Source organism: Rhinatrema bivittatum, chromosome 7 (genome assembly GCF_901001135.1).
Source record: "Rhinatrema bivittatum chromosome 7, aRhiBiv1.1, whole genome shotgun sequence".
In the NCBI taxonomy this organism is placed as follows: domain Eukaryota; kingdom Metazoa; phylum Chordata; class Amphibia; order Gymnophiona; family Rhinatrematidae; genus Rhinatrema; species Rhinatrema bivittatum.
In genome coordinates, this window is record NC_042621.1 from 190,524,304 (window position 1) to 190,535,145 (window position 10,842).

Below are 10,842 nucleotides of genomic sequence, written 5' to 3' on the forward strand. Positions count from 1 at the left end.
CTTGCCAACATTTCCACAGCCTAGGCCTGGACACTTGAGGACCAGGGATAGAAGGGGGGAGGGAAGAAGAGATGTGTCCTTCATTTGCATACATTTTAGCTCCTGCCAGTGAACCTGTGTATGCATTAAAGGGCAATAATGAATTGACAGGCTCCACACCGAAAACAATTTCTTCTCCAGCCTTTCAGGGCAATGAAGTGGGCCCCTTGTCACTCAACTGCTCCCCATTTCTTAGCTCCTGGATTATTATGGGGTGATGGTGAGTGGCACAAACGTTTTCCTGTATCCCTCTCTCATACGCATTATACATTCATTTTGTCACTATAACCACACTCACGCATGCTCCCCCTCTCACAAATGATCTCAGATGGTCAAAAGCATGCTGGGCAGGGAAGGGGGCAAAGAGGGGAGAACCAGGACTGTCACAAGAGACAAGCAATTGCCCAGGAGGCACTAATGCCCCTCATCGGGGGGGGGGGGGCTGGCCACCAATGCTGCATGCCACCATTGAGGTGGAACAAGTGTTTCTTAGCCCCTAAGTGGCTGCTGCCACAGCTGTCAGGTTAGTCAAGGAGGCACTGCCTGTCCACCTGCCCCCCCCCCCCCCCCGCCATATTACCTACATTGCCTGGGGCATTGGGCAGCCCAACAATAGGTCTGAGGGGAGTAGTGAGATAATAGGTAGGGGGTGGGGCAGGAAGACTTGGTTCAGGGCAGGAAAGGGGTACCAGCATCAGCAGAGAGGGGGGGGGGGGGTGTCACTGCAATACGCTATATGTTTTTGTTTAACATCAGATACATTCCAAGATGCTAAGGGACAAAGGCATGGATCCAGAGTGAGACCCAACGGAGGAAGGTACAGCCTGTAGCACAATTTCCCAGGCAGCTGCAGCTGTCGGCTGGCCTGAGCAAGGACGCTGTGACCCCTTCTCTCCCTCTGTTTCTCAACCCTACCACACTCCCCTTTTGTCTCTGTTCCCTCTGCCCTCTCCTCACCCTGCACCTCCATCTGTTTGTCTATTTCACCACATTCTGCTCTGTGCCTGTTATCTGTCTCGGCTGGCTCACTTCAGCCCCTCTCTGGGTACTGGCCCAGCGTGCTGGGAGAGGTGGGCGGGACAAAGAGGGTGATTGCAGCGGGCTCTGCTGTGCCCCGCCTCCTCTCCCTATGATCAACCACCTGATATTAAATGCCAATGTTATTGAGCCTTTGACAAAACCCTCATTCAAGAGCAAATATACACACACTGTGCTGTGTTTGACAGTATTCACTTATAAGAATATGGAATCTCAATCTATAAAGTGAACTGCTCACCACAAATTTGTTGTAATCATTGGCAGGTCAATACAGTAAAGTGCGGCCGCGGTTACCCTGCTCCTAACCCGCTTTCTACCCACTTTTCGGCTGCGTTAGCCCTTCCTGCGATACACAATCCCCTTTAACCTACTCTTACCACGTCCTTAAATCCCCGGGTAACCCCTTCCGCACACAGCATGTATATTACATGTAAACGATTTGAATTAGCTATTCTCTACCATCCAGTAACGCACGCCCCGACTATCGCTTTTTTACCCTGCCGTTTTGCCGTGCGTTTAACCTGCTAACTTACCGCCTACCCTTACCCCTGCGTTAGAGGCAGGGGTAAGGGTAGACGGCAAACTTTCTCCCAGCCCCCACTCACCTGCCCTGGCCGCGTCCATGGGTACTGGTCTCCGGGGCAGCCCCAGTCCTCTCCCCTCCTCCCGAAGCAACGAAAGCGGAAAAAAAGCGAAAAAAAAAAAAAAAGCGAAAAAGCAAGTTGCAAGAGAGAGAGGGGAGAGAGGACGGGCAATCCTACGCTCGGGATTGCCAGTCCTCTCTCCCCTCCTCCCGAAGAAAGGCGCAAAAAGCAGCATTGCTTTTCGGGAGGAGGGGAGAGAGGACTGGCAGTGAAAAGCAACTAAGCGACTTACTTTTTTGGCAGCCCCCCTCCGGAGACGGACCGGCGACGAGGGACCGCGGCTCCCCTCCCCTGCCTCCAGCTGCCCGCGAAGATAGACACATCGCACGGGCGAAAGCGGCCCCTGTGCGTGCAATTGGGCCGCTCAAGATGTGACGTCACTGCCAGTCCTCTCTCCCCTCCTCCCGAAAAGCAAGGCTGCTTTTCGCACCTTGCTTCAGGAGGAGGGGAGAGAGGACTGGCAATCCCGAGCGTAGGATTGCCCATCCTCTCTCCCTTGCTACTTTTTTTTTTTCGCTTTTTTTTCGTTTTTTCCACTTTCGTTGCTTGCTTCGGGAGGAAAGGAGAGAGGACTGGCAATCCCGAGCGTAGGAGAACCGTCCACTTCCTGGTACCTGTCATTTCAAATGTCATTTGAAATGACATTTGAAATGACAGATACCAGCGTGTCCGTGAAGCGTTAGGCCAGCGCACCCAAGATACTGTATAGTGCTCTATACATTAAAATGGGTTGCGCGGGCCGGACGCTTCTTAGATGCAGCTTGCATTTGCAAGCTATTTACATACAGTATTGAGCGGTAGGTGAGCTGAACTGTGCGTGCAGCAACCGCGGGTGCGCCCGGCACTAACGCAGCTCTCCCTACCGCTCCTTACTGTATCGGCCCGTGGGTTTGTCAACATGGATTTTTTTGTGAAGGAGATTCAACCTTGATTATTGTTTCTGTTTTTTCTTTTTTAACACTCTTTTTAAAAAATTATTTATATGTTTTTGAGTCAATTTCAACGCCTTACAACCACAGAAAAAAAGGGGACACATCGTTATGTTCTGCAGCGGCACCAAGCTTAAATGCCCTGCCGGGAACGCCCGATTGTATGAGGCAGCATTGACTTTAAATGCTCTCGCTGAAACGTCGGACACTGCGCGTGTTTCGTAGGAAAACTTCGTCAGGGGCTCGGGCTTCAATGTCACTATAAAATAAAAAATCGTGATTAAACCATGATAATAATACATTCCATAAAGTCCATTTCTAAGTAACATACGTGTCTCTCTGTGAATGGAACGCCTTTCAGCTTCTTGTTCAAGCTCGGCGTTTTAAAAAATGGAGCTGCCATAGAGAAAAAAGGGGGAGTATTTAAACTGATGAATGACTCATAAACTGACCAATGGGAGCCCAAAACTGAACACTTACAACCAATAGATACTCTAGGGCAGTGGTCCCCAACCCTGTCCTGGGGGCCCACCAGCCAGTCGAGTTTTCAGGATATCCACAATGAATATGCATGAGAGAAAATTTGCATGTTATGGAGGCAGTGCATGCAAATTTTCTCTCATGCATATTCATTGTGGATATCCTGAAAACCCGACTGGCTGGTGGGCCCCCAGGACAGGGTTGGGGACCACTGCTCTATAGAACAGCCTTTTAAATCAAGGACATCCATTCAATATTGTCATTCATTCCTGCTGGATCCTCAGTTGCTAATTTAAAAATCCAACATTGTTCTTTATTTAATTCAGAATGTTTATCACCACCCCGAGAGGATGCTGGAATATGATCTAATATTGTCCAACGTAAATTTGAAAATTCATGCTGTGCAGATAGACAGTGCTGTACGATTGGAGCCTCAACATTTTTGGTATTTAAACGGCTGCGATGTTCTCGCAGCTGAATTTTAATAGAGCTAGATGTACGTCCAACATACAGTGAAGGACAATCGCATTGTATAATGTAGACCACATTATCTGTGTTAAAGTCCGAAGAAAAGTTTTTGAAAAATGTTTCTCCTGTTCCAGGATGTTGCCATGAATTACCTTCAATCGTAGTGCTGCACATATCACAATGGCCACACGCTTTATGTCAGGGAACCTGTGGTAATCTTCTCGGAACGGTGGATGTTGCACAGACAATATAGTTCTTAATATTAGAACCCGTTTGAAATGATATTAGGGGAGGTTCAGAAAAAATAGAATGTAATTGAAGAACATGCCAATGCTGGTGTACACTTTTAATAATGGCCGCCGATTGATCAGAATGTTGTAAAACAAATACATTGCGGGATACAGATTTTCTGGATTGATATTCCAATAATATTTGTCTAGGAGAATAAAGTGCTCTTTTGTAGGCTGCACGGATAGCAAACAGGGGGTTCCCCCTCTCCAAAATCTTTTAGCCAATAATATATGACTGTTGTTTAAAGTCCTGAACAGAGGAGCAGATACATCTTAAATGAAAATATTGACACACAGGTAAGCCATTCTTGAAGGCCTTTGGATGAAAACTATGATATCTAAGCAGGTTGTTCCTGTCTGTCACTTTCCGATGTAAAGACATTTTAATTGTTCTACCTTCTTTGATAGAAATGTCCAAAAAAGAAATCTGAGAAAAATCATATTCAAATGTGAATTTCAAATCCTTGTTAACTGAATTTATCCATGAAAAACATTTTTTTAATTGATTTTCATTAGACTCCCAGAAAAACACCAACTCGTCAATGTAACAAGCCCAAAAAGATATGTTGTTAAAAAATGACGTTGTGTAGATATGTGTGGCTTCTAATTTGTTCATAACAAGATTAGCTACTGAAGGAGCCACTGAGGACCCCATGGCAATCCCGTGAACCTGTAAATAAAATTCTTGTTCAAACAAAAAATAATTATGTTGCAGAACTAAATGAGCGATGGACATCAAAAAGGATGTAGGAATTCGATGATCGAAGTCTTTAAAATCATGAGAGTTCTTGAATGAGTAGATGTGAAATGGTTATTTACACTTTCGGATAATAGAAGGACTAGAGGGCACTCCATGAAGTTAGCAAGTAGCACATTTAAGACTAAATGGAGAAAATTCTTTTTCACTCCATGCATAATTAAGCTCTGGAATTTGTTGCCAGAGGATGTGGTTAGTGCAGTTAGTGTAGCTGGGTTTAAAAAAAGGTTTGGATAAGTTCTTGGAGGAGAAATCCATTAACTGCTATTAATCAAGTTGACTTAGGGGTAGATTTTAAAAGAAGCGCGATCAGCCTACTTTTGCTTGCGCATCAGACTCAAGCAAAAGTACGCTGGATTTTAGTAGATACGCGCGGAGCCGCGTGTATCCACTAAAATCCTGGATCGGCGCGCGCAAGGCTATCGATTTTGTATAGCCTGCGCGCGCCGAGCCGCGCTGCCTCCCCCCGTTCCCTCCAAGGCCGCTCCGAAATCGGAGCGGCCTTGGAGGGAACTTTCCTTTGCCCTCCCCTCACCTTACCCTCCCTTCCCCTACCTAACCCACCCACCCGGCCCTGTCTACACCCCCCCCTTACCTTTGTCGGGGGATTTACGCCTCCCGGAGGGAGACGTAAATCCCCGCGCGCCAGCGGGCCTGCTGCGCGCCGGGCCGCGACCTGGGGGCGGGTACGGAGGGCGCGGCCACGCCCCCGGGCCGTAGCCACGCCCCCGTACCCGCCCCCAAAACGCTGCCGACACGCCCCCGGAACGCCACGACGACCGGGCCCGCCCCCCGACACGCCCCCCTCCGAGAACCCCGGGACTTACGCGAGTCCCGGGGCTCTGCGCGCGCCGGGAGGCCTATGTAAAATAGGCTTCCCGGCGCGCAGGGCCCTGCTCGCGTAAATCCGCCCGGTTTTGGGCGGATTTACGCGAGCAGGGCTCTGAAAATCCGCCCCTTAGGGAATAGCCACTGCTATTAATTGCATCATTAGCATGGGATCTTCTTAGTGTTTGGGTAATTGCCAGGTTCTTGTGGCCTGGTTTGGCCTCTGTTGGAAACAGGATGCTGGGCTTGATGGACCCTTGGTCTGACCCAGCATAGCAATTTCTTATGCCAACTGACCTGGCCTGCCTGAGTGGGATTTGGTGCCCTTCTCTCTACCACAGGAAGTTTAACTCTGCTTCTGCCCAGGAGTTAAATTTCCCACAGTAAAAGGAGGGAAGAAAGGCAGCCTTCCCACCAGTGTGCCTCCTTACTTTGCAGGGTAATAGCTAACAAGACTTATTACCCTGCAATTAGCATGAGTGGGTTTTTACCTCCGGCTTTAGCACTGGTTTTTCTGGTGCTGAAACCTCTATTACATACCGGGATTAGGTTAGCAGTGAAACTCCTGCACTAAAACAGGAAGTAAAATCCATGTTAGGGTCAGTATAGTTAATTTTTTCAGCCCCTTTATTTGTCACTGTTGCGAGATCAGAAGGACCCTGAGAGACTTTACAAAGGCTCAGTAGTATGGGACTGACCTTCATAGAAGTAATGCGGAAACCCCTTGGGTTACTGAGCTCTAATGCATGCACGACTCTGATTTAGAGCTGAACACTGAATCTGGGAAACAGCTCTGTAGAAAAGGAGATATAGAAAGGCTTCTCACAAATAGAGTTTAACCTCTTCTGCCCCTCCATCCGAGTCCCACTTCGCCACCTACATACCCACACCGTTCCTCCAGGCCATATCACCTGCCCTTTATTGTAGAGTCCCCTCTTATCTTCACCCCAAGTCCCAGCTCCACAGGCAGGGGTACGGAGCAAGCAGCCGCCTGGAACTCCTCTAAGCTGCTGGTGCGGTTCACTCCCAGGGCGTAGTGTGGTGTCTCTAAATGGGTTTTGGTCCATCGGTGGCAGTGGAGGAAAGATAAACTAGGGCATTTTGCATCTGATCTCAAGCTCTCACATTTGCAGCTACTGCTTGCCTTAGTACATCCATTGTACCAAAATGAGCTTCCTTCTAGAGTTCGTAAGATGTAATATATATATATATAGAGACAGCAAATCAAGGTGTGCCTGGACGTTCAAGCTGGTGGCACCCAATATGATTTGGACTATATCTGTATCAATGTGTGTAATTTTAATTGGACTAAGTTTCATTCTTTTAAAGCTCAGCAAAAGGATGAAAGTACAATGATAAAGGTAATCTTGTAACCTAAACTATAAGAATGTGAATCGGAAATGACTCAGTACACTTACCAATTTATATCATTTACAAACTATGTTACCGACCCTAAATTGGCACCTATGTAACATAAGGTATGTTAGCCTCATTTTATGTGCCTTGATGTAAACCGTTGTGACGGTTCCCACCAAACGATGGTATAGAAAAATTGTTAAATAAATAAATAAATAAATAAATAAATAAATAAATAAATAAATCTATCTATCTATCTATCTATCTATCTATCTATCTTTCTACCACATGTTCTTGGTTTCTGCTTGCATCTTCTCTCTTTTTTTTTTTATACATAGTCATTTGGTACTGACACTTCTCTTAGCAACACCGCCCTTGTGTTTTTCTCCTTTATTGCAAGGTCCAATTTTCTTTCATCAAGTTTTTTTATTAATTGGAATAGGAATGTCACAGGTGATCATAACTTCTTCATTCTCTACACTTTTTTTCAGGGTTGTGAGCCTAGGGCTTTTACAGTTAAGTAGTGTTTATCTAGTTTCCAACAGATAAGCTGTGCCACCTTTATTATGTCTTTCTGTATCAGATCTGACATCAGCACATCACGCCCAGCCTGTGCAAGTGTGTATTTGCAAGAGAGAAATGGAGCTTGTGTGATGGTATGTGGTTGTGTGTGCGAGAGAAAGAGAGGAAGCCTGTGTTGAGGGTGTGTGTGTGTGTGCACTTGAGATAGTGGGAGCCAGCATGTGTATGCGTGCCTGAGAGAGGGAGCCATGTGTGTGTGTGTGTGTGTGTGACTGAGAGAGAGGGAGCCAGCATATGTGTGTGTGCATGCCTGAGAGGGAACTTTCCTTCCACCCCCCCGCACCTTGCCCTCCCCTTCCTCTACCTAACCCACCTCCCCGGCCCTATCTAAACCCCCGCCACCTGTGTTTTAAAAGTTATGCCTGCCAGAAGTAGGCGTAGCTTGCGCGTGCTAGTGGGCTGCTGGCTTTGGCCATGCCCCCGGCCCCACACCCCCCCGGAACGCCGCGAATGTCGCGTCGGCCCTGACACGCCCCCCTAGCGAAGCCCCGGGACTTACGCGCCTCCTGGGGCTTGTTCGCGCCGCCGAGCCTATGCAAAATAGGCTTGGCGCGCGCAGGGGGGTTTTAAAAGGGTTACGCGCATAACTTATGCACGTAACCCCTTTAAAATCCGGCCCAATTTGTATTAAGTTTTATTATGATTTATATTTCTTGATTTTGTTTTATGAGGAACAGTGATGTTTCTGTTTTCTGGTGGAGTTTCTAGTTCAGTTTTTGTCTGTTTCTATTTATACTTTTATGCTCTTTTTATTCAGTATCTGGTGAAGGTCTGTCTGTGTTCTGCATTTGTGATGAAAGTGAGGTATTCTGCTAGCGTATAGTTTCTGTGTAGGGAATTTTAACGGACTGGCTTATTCTATTTTCCTACTAGGAGGTATATTGGTGTTTTAGGGCCTGATGTAATATTTGCAGTGTTGCCATTTCATGGGTTGTTACTGTTTTTGAGTACTGACAGTTAATGTGCTTTTGGTATGGGAGGTTAATTATATTGTAATTGTCATTCAGTTTACTCATCGCTTTCTGAGGGCCAAGCCAGAACATGTGTTGTCATAGGCCTAATACTATGAATGTAAGTGCCTTTTTTGTGTTTTTACTTTTTTTGCAGGTTTTTCTGGTTGGCATCATGGCAATGCTTGTAAATATACAGGTTGTTGTAATATTTGTATCTTAGAATGTCCTTGCTCATGTAAAATCTGCTATTATAAATGCATAATTTTGAATTGTGTGGGGAAGGTGAGACCGCAAGGCGGCTGACACCTGGTAGTTGGATTGAAGGTCCATACTTGCAGGGTTCTGAAAGGTGCATGGCCCCCAGCCCAGGACTGCCACTCGATGGACTGGAGTATATGAAGTGTGTGTATGTGGGGGATATATAATAAAAGGAAAAATAAAATCCCTGGTAGTTGTAAATGAAGGCTCATGGTGCCAGGATCTCTGTACCAGTTCCACATGAGCTGGAAGCCCAGCGTCCTTACATTTAACAGGGTTTCCCAGCTTGTGATGAGGGCACACTCACTTGGCCATAGGTGCCAAAGGGCCTGGCTACAGCCCTGCTGATGTCATCTGAGAAGCTCCTCACTCCATGGAGTTGTTCTGCTAAATAATGATCACAGGACCTATAACTGTCCACAAACAGTAGGTGCGGTGTTAGCTGTTGATCATGGATGCCTCTAAGATTAAGGGTAAATGCATAGCCCATGGAGTTAATAAGATTATTCAGTGGATCAGACACTAGCCAGAACAAAAGTGGTGACAGGAATCCCTCCGAAATATTCCTTACTGGATCTTGATGTTAGGAATGACATATTATCCAACTTTATATTTCAGATGCATGTAGTCTACCACCTTTTCATGGTAAATGTGACATACTCTTATGAATCCAGCATTTACCCTGTACATTGCAAGGTAATTTATTATGCAAGAGTATGGGATGCTATTAAAGGCTTTGTTTATAGTCAGGCCCTGCACTAAGGTTTTGACCTTTCTTACAGCTGGCCCTGCTAGCTTTATTTAGCAGCAACTGGTTTTTGGTGCCACATGCGTCTCGGCTGTTGCCATGATGTTATTCATTCTGCTTGCAGCTGTTCGAAGCATGTGGTACTCCATAGCAGCATATGGACTATCAAGCACTGTGTGTTAGGAAGAAGAGTACGTGATCTGGGCACAGGGCCATAGTCATCTCCATTCTGCTGGGACTTGGCAAGGGGAGGGGGAAGAATGGAAACAAGAACCTCTGTGTTAGGTGAAAGACGCATGAGGAGGGGTCTGCACTTGACCAAGGCACCTATGGCAGAACTGTCTCCCCTGCCATCAAGTTTTGTCACGCTCATTTGCCTGATTTCATTTATGAATAAAGCAACCTTGCTCTGTCCTTTATAGTTCATGCTTTGCCACAGAGGTGCATCTGTACCATGTTTGTATCTAAGTTTGTATGCAGTTGCGTGAAGAGTAGAAAGAATAGGGTTTACTCTTTGAAGGGTGCCAGAAATTGAGCTATAGGAGTAATAGCACCTGGTAGGCCCTAGCCCAGCTTTGCTCCTATTTTTTTTTTTTTTGAAGCTGGACTAAAAATACAAACACCATTCTTGCTACTTTTTTTTTTTTACTACAATTTACATTTTCTTTTTTTTTTTAATAGCAGATGGGGAGGAAAAAGCATTGTTTTTACTGTGGTAGGTTGATATTTTTATTTATTTAAAAACTTTTCTATACCGTCGTTTAGTAGTATACCATCACAACGGTTTACATATAGGCACATAAATAAGTTTGGTTAGGATTATAAATTATAAATTAATGAAAAGAAAGTTGACTACTCAGTGACACTTTCGTAGGGCCAATAACATGGCCCTACGAAAGGCACCTTTTAGAAATCAGCTCCTGCCTAATAGCCCTGGACTAGAAGAGACATAGCTTAGTTAAAAGATAGCATCAAATACAGAGGAGCTAAATGTTCTGGTTATACCTATTCCTCCTTGTTTCCAGTTACAACTTAGCTGAATTAAAAAGTTTTGACGTGGATTCTGCAATTTTTCCACAAGCTCAGCAGAGGTGGAAAAACTCCCCCACAATCTCTATTCTTTTAATGATCTTAAACTAGGGCCAATTTGTAAAATGGCTGTGGCAACCCTAGCTTTCCAAGACAGATCACGTGCTTTTCTTCTACCATAGTTATAAAAGTTGCAAGCCATAAATGTAGCAGACTAACAACTAGTGACCACATCAATTAGCACTTTAACCCAATGCTCAAACTAATTATCCAAGAATAAATCAAATTTCACCAGTGGAAGGGGTCGGGCTTATTGTGAAGGAGAGACGTCCCCTTAAACTGCATGAGAATTCCAAGTATTATATCAATTTCCACAGCATCAGAATACTTGTATTTCATTTTTCTTCAATATAAATAAAAATACAAGCTTACATATTTTTAAT